The sequence below is a fragment of the Amblyomma mixtum genome, unplaced genomic scaffold (genome assembly GCF_055824585.1).
Source record: "Amblyomma mixtum isolate Tamu unplaced genomic scaffold, ASM5582458v1 scaffold_19, whole genome shotgun sequence".
Taxonomy (NCBI): Eukaryota; Metazoa; Arthropoda; class Arachnida; order Ixodida; family Ixodidae; genus Amblyomma; species Amblyomma mixtum.
This window is the reverse complement of record NW_028317716.1, coordinates 1,086,290-1,095,994: the sequence shown is the minus strand read 5'-3', so window position 1 is coordinate 1,095,994 and position 9,705 is coordinate 1,086,290. Positions and strand designations below refer to the sequence as shown.

The 9,705-nt window shown below is 46.0% G+C and overlaps 1 long non-coding RNA gene across 1 annotated transcript; it reads left to right on the top strand.

The window, feature by feature from the left end:
- Positions 1 to 908: 908 nt before the first annotated feature.
- Positions 909 to 8,582, top strand: LOC149324762 (uncharacterized). Its single transcript, XR_016286709.1, has 3 exons — positions 909 to 1,068; positions 2,558 to 2,665; positions 8,526 to 8,582. It is a non-coding gene; the product is annotated as an uncharacterized LOC149324762 (long non-coding RNA).
- Positions 8,583 to 9,705: the final 1,123 nt, after the last annotated feature.

Below are 9,705 nucleotides of genomic sequence, written 5' to 3'. Positions count from 1 at the left end.
GTTGCAGGCACACCGCCGACTAAGTTTCCAAGGAAGCCACACTGTAGAAGGGCGCCGTCTTGTAATCGAAACACACCACAGAAACAATGGCCACTGTCGCTGCTTATGAGCCAGGCATTTTTGCAACGAAGTTAGCAGTGCAATAGGCCGAAAGGTTCGACTCATCAAACGACGGCACAGCACTGCTGACCTCATTATCGTTGTCGACCAGACATCCATAACACATATGCCCCGACGGATCGCTTAATTGGGAGGTGCTACTACTCTTGGATGAGAGCGCGCCCACCGGCAGCACACACCGGTAATCCTTCTTCTTTTGCGATTCCAGCACAGTAACAGCGGCGCGCAAGACCGCCCAGCAGCAGCACGAGAAAACAAGCGAAGCTCACGGCGGTGAACCTCAGAAACCATGCAGCATGTCGGATAGGCTTTGGCTTTGACGCGCTAGACCATGCCCACTCACGCACTCACGCACGCACGCACGCATGTACCGACACGCATATTGATGCGTCCACGCGTCACAAATTTCTCAAGTTTTTAATGCTAATATGTGCACAAGAACTTAATTATTTTTGTAACGAAAGTTTCAGTTGGTTTTAGTCCTTTGCTATCGCACTGCCCAAAAGCATAGAGCCCGAAAGAGACGACCTGGAGGAATGCCTGGAGGCGATGCCTTTCTAAACGGGCCGAAGGAAGCCAGAACTGGCCGAAGCGCTAGCCAACAAACGCAGCGTCTGGGGAGGGACAACATGGCGGTCAGTGTTACTACGTTTGTCGTGGTCCTCCTTTGTGGTGCTGAGGGCATGAACCATCGCTGGCATGAGCATTTGTCACTCTTCCGATATGTGATGTGCCGACAGCAGTGAAATTCGCTGGTGCGATGTACGAAAACGTGGGAAGGTGCTGAGTAAACCTGTGTTTATAGCGTGCGTCAGCGGGCTCGACGGATAGCGCGTCGTCCTTTGCGCGCCTTCACTGGAAACGCTATGCTGACGGCGGGGCTCATTTCCTCCATGGCGGAGCAGCTGGTGGGAGTCCACTACCCGGGTGACATCTCGCATCTTGGGGGTAAGTTAATTTTCTTCGAACCTGTTCATTATTTCAAAGCCTTTGCGAACAACTGGCCACGTCAACACAGCTAGTACTGAGACGCGAAGACGCAGTGCCTATCGCGGCAGCACGCAGCGCTGAAAGGTTGTTTGCTGGCGGCACACGGGCATGAATGCGCGTGTAGTGTCAGTGGCAGGGTTGCCGTTGGTGGCTACTTTGCGCCAAATTGGCTACTTTTCGACCCCCTCTGGCGATGAAAATTTCACGCTGGCTCCTTGGCTACTTTCTGGCTACTTTGAACTTCTATTTTGGCGCATTTACTAGCCATTTTTTTTTTGAAATTGCATATACAATAGCAAGCAAGAACAGAAAACAACAATTGGTTGGTTAAGCAAACAAGGGAAGGGGAATGAGGGGCTCGTTATAAATATGAAAGGTTGTTGGTTGGTTTATGGGGTTTAACGTCCCAAAGCGACTAAGGCTATGAGAGACGCCGTAGTGGAGGGCTCCGGAAATTTCGACCACCTGGGGTTCTTTAACGTGCACTGACATCGCACAGTACACGGGCCTCGTTACATTCTCGCCGCATGTTACGCTGTAATTGAAGTAACAGCGCTCGAGCAGTTTAACTACGTAGACTGCGATTGAGCTGTATGCGTTAGGATTGAGCTTCCTCCTCTTTCACTTGTATTTCACTTGTACTTTTATAAATTGTGTATTTAAGGTACGAAGCTCCCTATGATCCAGCTGCGTTCGTACTTATAGCCGAGCCAGTGTAGTCGAGCCTTGAATAGCAGAACGGTGAGATAAAAACGAATTGCTCTGAAGTTTTTCGCCTCTATTTTGGCATTCGCTTTTTCATACTTTGGCTCGGAGCTGAAATGGTACAAACAACTGCAAAATGCACACAGGTGCCCTAGCTCCATTTGCCCTAAATCCCGAAGTTGCAGTGAAATTTAAGGGCCATTGAGCCTTTAATATGTACGAAGAATAAACTTGATTGTTTCACGATTATAACCAATGGCGCAAATAAATCTGACTTTGACTTAAATATGCTGAGGTACCTCTCCAATACCTTATTTGATGTTAAAGTAAAAAGTGTGGTTTTTCTGCAATTGGCACTATTAATTCATCATACCTGTGAGAATGTGAAATCAGTGCTAATCATGCCAGATTTCAAATTGAGGGACGCATGCAGAATTTGAAGCAAACCAGCCTTCTACTGAAAATATCGTTATGCTGTGGTCTGTTCTTTTGAATGGTGGCATGTATTGTAGAAACGATGCTGGATATCGATATGCAAGTGATGTCTCGTCTGAGGCTAGCTTGTGAGTGACTGCCGTGGTTATGAATTTCTTGTTGCCTGGCCCACTTCGAAATGTGGTTAAACAGTCGTGTTCCATTCTGCGACCGGCTCCTTTTTGTGCCTTGCATTTTGCCTTACCTGCTTGATTCTAGTCCATTTTTTGCGCTGTGCTGCTGTTAAATGTGTCTTTTTATCTTGCAGCAAGCTCCACATAGCTTTACCAGCAATGCCTCTTCCAAGCTCTCCAGTATAGCTGTGCCAGCCTTTCACTTGGTGCTAGGATGCCCAGCAAGCAAGCAGGCTTTTGAGGTAAGCACTGAAGACATCTTCCGACACAAGTAGCTTTTATTTTCCTAGTCCACTGCTACTTGTATGACCCCTCGTTATGTTATTTTGGCAAGTTAGGTTGCCTATTAAGGGCTCTCTTTTGTTTTTCACCTGCTGCTGTGGCCTACTGCATTGGTGGTCGGCTACTGAGCCCAAAGACGCGGGATTGAATTGTGGTGGCTTCGTTTCGACAAGGCGAAAAGCATATTTGCTCGTGTGTTATGCAATGTCAGTGCATGTTAAAGAATCTTTGGTGGTCGAAATTTATGCACAGCCCTCCTCTAGGAATGGAGCTATTGTTCAACTTTGAGGCATTAAAGGGACACTGATGGCAAGCTGAAGTTGACCTGTGATGATGAAGTTCCGCATCCTAACCACAATGACGACACTTTTTCTGAAAGTGGAGCTTTATAAGCCAGAGAAAGCAAAACATACAATAGTCATCAGCACCGGCTGATTTCGGAAGTAAATTGCGATGCGCTGACTCCGTTTTTTTTTTGGCACAGATTCCAGAGGCTAGGCTGAACTGCCATTCACCTCAGATCGGCTATCATGGAGTCATTTGTGTAGACTTCATGAGTTCAAATCGAGTGGCGGGAAAATTTTTAAATGTAATTTTTGCGCCAATCATTGTGTTGACGGCCTTTGCGCTGCTGTTAAAAACCGGGACAGCAGTATGGTATCCCATAAAACTAGGTTCAGGACTTGCAGGAAGTGGTTTATCACATTCCGCTAGCTTGTGCAAGAAACTACTTCAGGGATATGTGCAGGTGTCTTTAATGTGTTCCTGAGTGAGCACTAACTCGTTAGGGGGAAGGCAGCTTCTGATCTGGCACTACAGTGCCAATGTCGTGAGTGTAAATCATAAGATGACCCATCAGTGTGCACGCCTGATTTCTGTGACACTTCAGTGGTGTATAGAAGTGGTAAACAAATCTGTAAGGCATTTGATGCATATCTCCAAGGCAACGGCTGTATGAGTAGTGAAGCCATTAGTCAATCGTCAACGGAAAGAATTTTCTCTTTTAGATGACGTGCTTGTATATCAGTGACAGTTATTTGTTGTCCTGCCTTTCGCTGGTGTAGGTCATGTGTGTGCGCATCTTCATGCGAGCCTTCTTTTCCTTCACAAAAAATTCAATTGATAGTCCAACCTGTTTTCTTCTCTTTTCCTGTGTTGCATCTTTTGGCTGGTTTTAAATCTGTAACTGAGCTCAGACCGTGATAATTACAGCCGGAAAACAGGGCTACTGAATGTGAGCTTGGCATACATGCGTACTGTATGTGTGAAAGTGCAGTTTACAATATTCAGAAATGCTTGATAGCCTTACAAGAATCTAAAATTTTGTTGGAATTCCTATTTGTTCTCTGTTCAAGTGTCGAGAGTTTTTCCGCTTCATCGTGTGATTCGAGCCACTTTGGAACTTAAGCTGAAATCTTTTCTTTAGCCTGCATGTTTCTCACTTTTGGGACAGAAACATGGAGGCTAATTAAAAGATTGGTTTGGTTTGGTTTTGTGGGGTTTAACGTCCCAAAGCGACTGAGGCTATGAGAGACGCCGCAGTGAAGGGCTCCGGAAATTTCGACCACCTGGGGTTCTTTAACGTGCACTGACGTCGCACAGTACACAGGCCTCTAGAATTTCTCCTCCAAAGAAATTCTAGCCGCCGCGGCCGGGATCGAACCTGCGTCTTTCGGGTCAGCAGCCAAGCACCATAGCAACTCAGCCACCGCGGCGGCGCTAATTAAAAGAGTTCAGCTTAAAAGAGTATAGACACCTAATCTTGGTGGCATGTTTTCTTCTCTATAATGATGCGGAAGACACTACTATGCATGAATCACCATCTGGTATTCGCGTGAGACCGCTAAATAATTTATAATCAACTTTTCCTGCCATCCTGTATCGGTGAACAATTTGACTATGGCTATGACATCAAAGAGAGGTTATAGGTCACGTGAGGTGTGGAAAAACTGCACTTATATTCGCTGCTTCATCATTTTAATTCGCTACAGCGCTGACGCCAGCATTCCTTAAGAGCCAGAAGTACCAATTATATTGCAGTTTTTCATGCCTCACGTGACCAATAACCTCGCTTTGACGTCACAGCCATCATTCAGCTGTCGAAATCGAAACAAATACGGCAGGAGAAAGAAATTTGATTATAAATTATTTAGCAGTCATAGGAGGATGCCATACGGTAATCCGTGTATAATACTTTATGCCTTATTACAAAGAAAAAAACACGTGCCAAACGATAAGGACAGCAAAGTGAGCCATGGAAAGAAAAATGATAAGTCTAACATTAAGAGACCAAAAGGGGGCGGAGTGGGTGAGGGAACAAACGCGGGTTAATGGCATGCTACTTGAAATTAAGAGGAAGAAATGGGCCTGGGCGGGGCTTGTAATGGGAAGACAACATAACCGCTGGTCCTTAAGGGTAATGGAGTGGATTCCAAAAGAATGCAAGCATAGCAGGGGGCGGCAGAAAGTTAGATGGGCGGATGAGATTAAGAAGTTTGCGGGGATATGGTGGCCACACCTAGCAAAGGACAGGGTTAATGTGGAGACATGGGTGAGTCCTTTGCCCTGCAGTGGGCCTAGTCAGGCTGATGATGATGGTATGTCTCGCACCTGCTGCTTCGTGCTATCAGCTGGCCCATGCTTGGCCGACCAGACTAGCCAAATTTGTGATGTGGGTTTTCTATTGCACCTGCATTTGTGTACACAGAGGACTTGAATGGTAGCAGGTGATCCTGTGCATGTGTTCACGCCACAGCACACATGACCCACACTGAAAGCTTCTCTGCCTTTAGTAAGACAGCTGCATCAGTCTGGGGCATAACGTATCCCAGTGCTAGAGTATGAGTAAATTGCTCTGGAATTTTAATCTGGTATCAGGTAGCATAGCGCAAAAGAAGGCTAGCGCGGCTGCCTAATATTCTCTTGGGCAGCTGTGTTGGATTTTCAGTGCCTGTTAGTGTAATCCATGGAAGTTCACTGTAACCCATTCGTTTCGATGTAAATTAGGAAGTCCTTAGAGCCCTGTACTTTTTAATGATAATAACAAGGTACTGCAGTAATTCAATTGTACCTGTTCTCTTTCAACACAGTAAAGTGCTGCTGGGTCGAGTTCACAGTTTTACTTTGTAGGTGTGCTCAGGCTGTCATCATCATCATCATCAGCAGCAGCAGCCTGACTACACCCACTGCAGGGCAAAGCCTCTCCCATGTCTCTCCAATTAACCCTGTCCTTTGCCACTTGCGGCCACTGTATCCCCACAAACTTCTTAATCTCATCCGCCCACCTAATTTTCTGCCGCCCCCTGCTACATTTACCTTCTCATGGAATCCACTCTGCTACCCTCAAGGGCCAGCGGTTGTCTTGCCTTCGCCTTACATTCCCTGCCCGAGCCCATTTCTTCCTCTTGATTTCAAATAGGATTTCATTAACCCGCGTTTTTCCCTCACCCACTCCGCCCGCTTCCGGTCTCTTAACGTTACACCTATCATTTTTCTTTCAATAGCTCGCTGCGTTGTCCTTGAATTAAGCTGAACTCTCATTGTTAGCCTCCACATTTCTGCCCCATAGGTGAGTACCAGTAAGATACAGCTGTGTTAGACTTTTCTCTTGGGGGATATTGGCAAACTGGCTTTCACGATCTGAGAGAACCTGCCATATGCGCTCCACCCCGTTCTTATTCTTCTAGTTATTTCCCTCTCATGATCCGGATCAGCGGTCACTACCTGCCCTAAGTATACATATCCTCTTCTACTTCTAGCACCTCGCTACCAATTGTGAACTGCTGTTCTCTTGCTAGACTGTTGAGCATTACTTTGGTTTTCTGCATGTTCATTTCTAGCCCCACAATTTTGCTCTGCCTGTCTAACTCATTCATCATGCTTGGCAGTTCATATCCTGAGTGGCTTAGCCAGGCAATGCCATCAGGGAATCTCAAATTACTTAGGTATTCTCCAGTAACTCTTCTCCCCAACTGTTCCCATTTCAGGCCCCGGAACACCTCGTGTAAACAGGCGGTGAATAGCATTGGTGAAATCGTGTCTCCCTGCCTGACACCTTTCCGTATTGGAATTTTATTGCTGACCTTATGGTGAACTATGGTAGCTGTGCAGTCGTTATAAATATCTTCCAATATTTTCACATAACACTCTTCTACAACTTGATTCCACAATGCCTGCATGACAGCTGTGGTTCCACCGAGTCAATTGCTGTCTGGTAGTCAATGAAGGCTATATATTGGGGTTGGTTGTATTCTGCCCATTACTCTATCACCTGATTGATTGCATGAATGTGGTCTCTTGTTGAGTATCCTTTATGAAAGCCTGCCTGATCATTTGATTGATTGAATTCGAAGGTTGTCCTGAGTCTATTAGTGATTACCTTAGTAAATACCTTGTAGACAATGGATAGTAAGCTGATCGGTCTGTAAATCTTCAAGTCCTTGACATCTTCTTTCTTATGAATTAAAATAATGTTCGCATTCTTTCAAGCTCCTGATACGCTCGTGGTCACGAGGCAAGCGTATGCAGGGTGGCTAGTTTCTCTAGCATAATCTCTCCTCCATCCTTCAACAAATCTGCTGTTACCTGATCCTCACCAGCTGCTTTACCCCTTTGCATTGCTCCTGAGGCTTTTTTTACTTCCTCCCTCGTTATTGGCGGGATGTCCCATTGCTGTGCTCTACTGCCTCTCTCTGTAACGTTCTGATTACATTCACTACTGTAGAGATTTGTGTAGAACTCTACGGCTACTTTAACTATCTTATCCATATTGCTTATGACATTGCCCTCTGTCTTTTAGCGCATACATCTGGTTTTTACCAGTGATTAGTTTTCTCTTCACTGATTTTAGGCTACCTCCATGCTTTAGAGCATGCTAGGTTTTCTCCATGTTAAACTTTCTTATGTTGGCTACCTTGCACTTATAAATAACTTCGATAGCTCTCCTAGTCCTATTCTATCTCTGAAGTTAGACGTCCTCATGCTTTGGCGTTTCTTCATCAGATCTTTCGTCTCCTGAGATAGCTTGCAGGTATCCTCTCCAATGATCTGACCACCTACTTCTGCAGCACGCTGCAATGAATTTAAATATGTATTTAAAGATAACAGTTAAGGTGGGAGATTGAGCTTTGAGATTTGCACTTCAACTCGGGAGTTATGCCGCTGCTACACAGAATACTTGATGGCCGTAGAGATATTTCATCATCTCGCACCAAACTGCTGTGGCGCCACTGTCACAGTTGATAATTTTGCTGGGAAGCTGTTGTAGCACTCACGCAGTTTTGAAAAGGTGGTATTCATTGTTTTTGTGCTATTGGCAACAGTGATAATACGCTTGCTGCAGTGTTTTGTGGCCAGCCTTCTTTTTTTTTCAGTGAAATAAGTTGTACATTTCATGTTGAGTATTCTTTTAGCGATTAAATTGCTTTGATTTTATTCCTTAGTGTAAGTTGCGAGTGCTCCATGTCTGAGTGCAAATTTCTACCACTGAAAAGCCTTCAAAATCTTGATAGATGTCCACACTGTTATAGGGACTCTGTGGCTATTGGAAATGCCCATTTAGCTGCATTCAAGTGCCACTGAGTTGATAGCCATTTGAAAGCCTTCAAAATGCCTGTGTGACACGGTTATTAGATTTTGTGCAGGTTTGATGCTGAGCAGCCTTTGTGCTTGAGTCGGGTTTTCCAATGTCTGTATTTCAAACCTGAAACTTTTCGAAATCATCATTAGTTCATTAATGGAAGAACTACTTGTGCCCTTTTCTGGAATTTCCAGAAAACAGATGAACTGAATTTTTTTGCATATACTGCTACCTTTTTGCAGGTGCTGCATAGTGAGAACCTGTATCAAGACGCCAACCTGCTGCATTTGGAGAAACTGAAGAAATTGTTTAGCCACTGTGTGGCACCCATCATGAGGGATGTGGCATTAATAAAGCCAGTTAAGGTGACCTTATCTATGTCCTTTTGCAAGCATGCTACACACATGAGAGCCATCCCACGAAGCACCGTTTCTGCAAAGCTTGTTACTCACAACATGCATGATGAATGAGGCAGTGACAGACAGATGAGGAGGCCTTAAGGTAGGGCATTGGCGTAACGTGTTGAGCAGTGATGTAGGAGCCTTGCAGCCATGCAAGGTATTATCGCTATCATGATGGTAACTCCATTTGACACTGTCTAGTGCTCTGTGAGCCAGACTCGGCTCTTGAACATTCTGGGACTCGCCCTTGGCTCTCGGACATTATGGAAGCCTCACCCGGCTTGCGCATATTACGCGAGGATGTCTCCTGCTGTACGAGCCTTACGCGGCTTGCGCACTTATGTGAGAGATGTCTCGCGTTTGCGAGGTTGCTCGGCTTGCGCAAATTATGTGAAATATGTCTCGCGTTCTGCGACCTCGCTCAATCGTCGCATTTTGCGTGGCAATAAACACGCAAAGATAGGCACGCAGAATTCACGCTCAATATTTTCAATAGGGATTGCGCGGTCTTTTTTTTTTTTTGAGGGCGAGGTATTGCTTGGCGGCACTCGATTTTCCCGGCAAGACGTCACGCGCCGGCGCAGCGCCCTTAGCGGGAGGAGCGGGAGTCAGGTGGTGGCTGCGGCCGCGCGCGACCACGCGAATTGGGGCCCAGCTTTTCCTCCGGCTGTCGTGACGTCACGTCACGTGGTTGCGCTCAAGGTCAATGGTGGCTGCCCGGCCGCGCCCAAGGGCTGAACTGAGTGATTGCAATATGCAACGCATAAAAGTGGGCTCCTCGGCAACGGCGAAATCGAAAGTTGCAGATGGCCACTTGTTAATCGGGCCACTGCAGAGCACTCACCGCTGTGCTAATTAATAAGATCCGACGAATGAATGTCATCTTTCGCACAAACCTCTCACTTGCATCTAAAAAGTATAGTCACAATGCTGCAGAATCGGGAAGATAACCGCCACTGCTGACCAAAAGGCGGTGCGAGCTCATTGACAACGAATTTCGCACAGCTCACATTAACGCGGT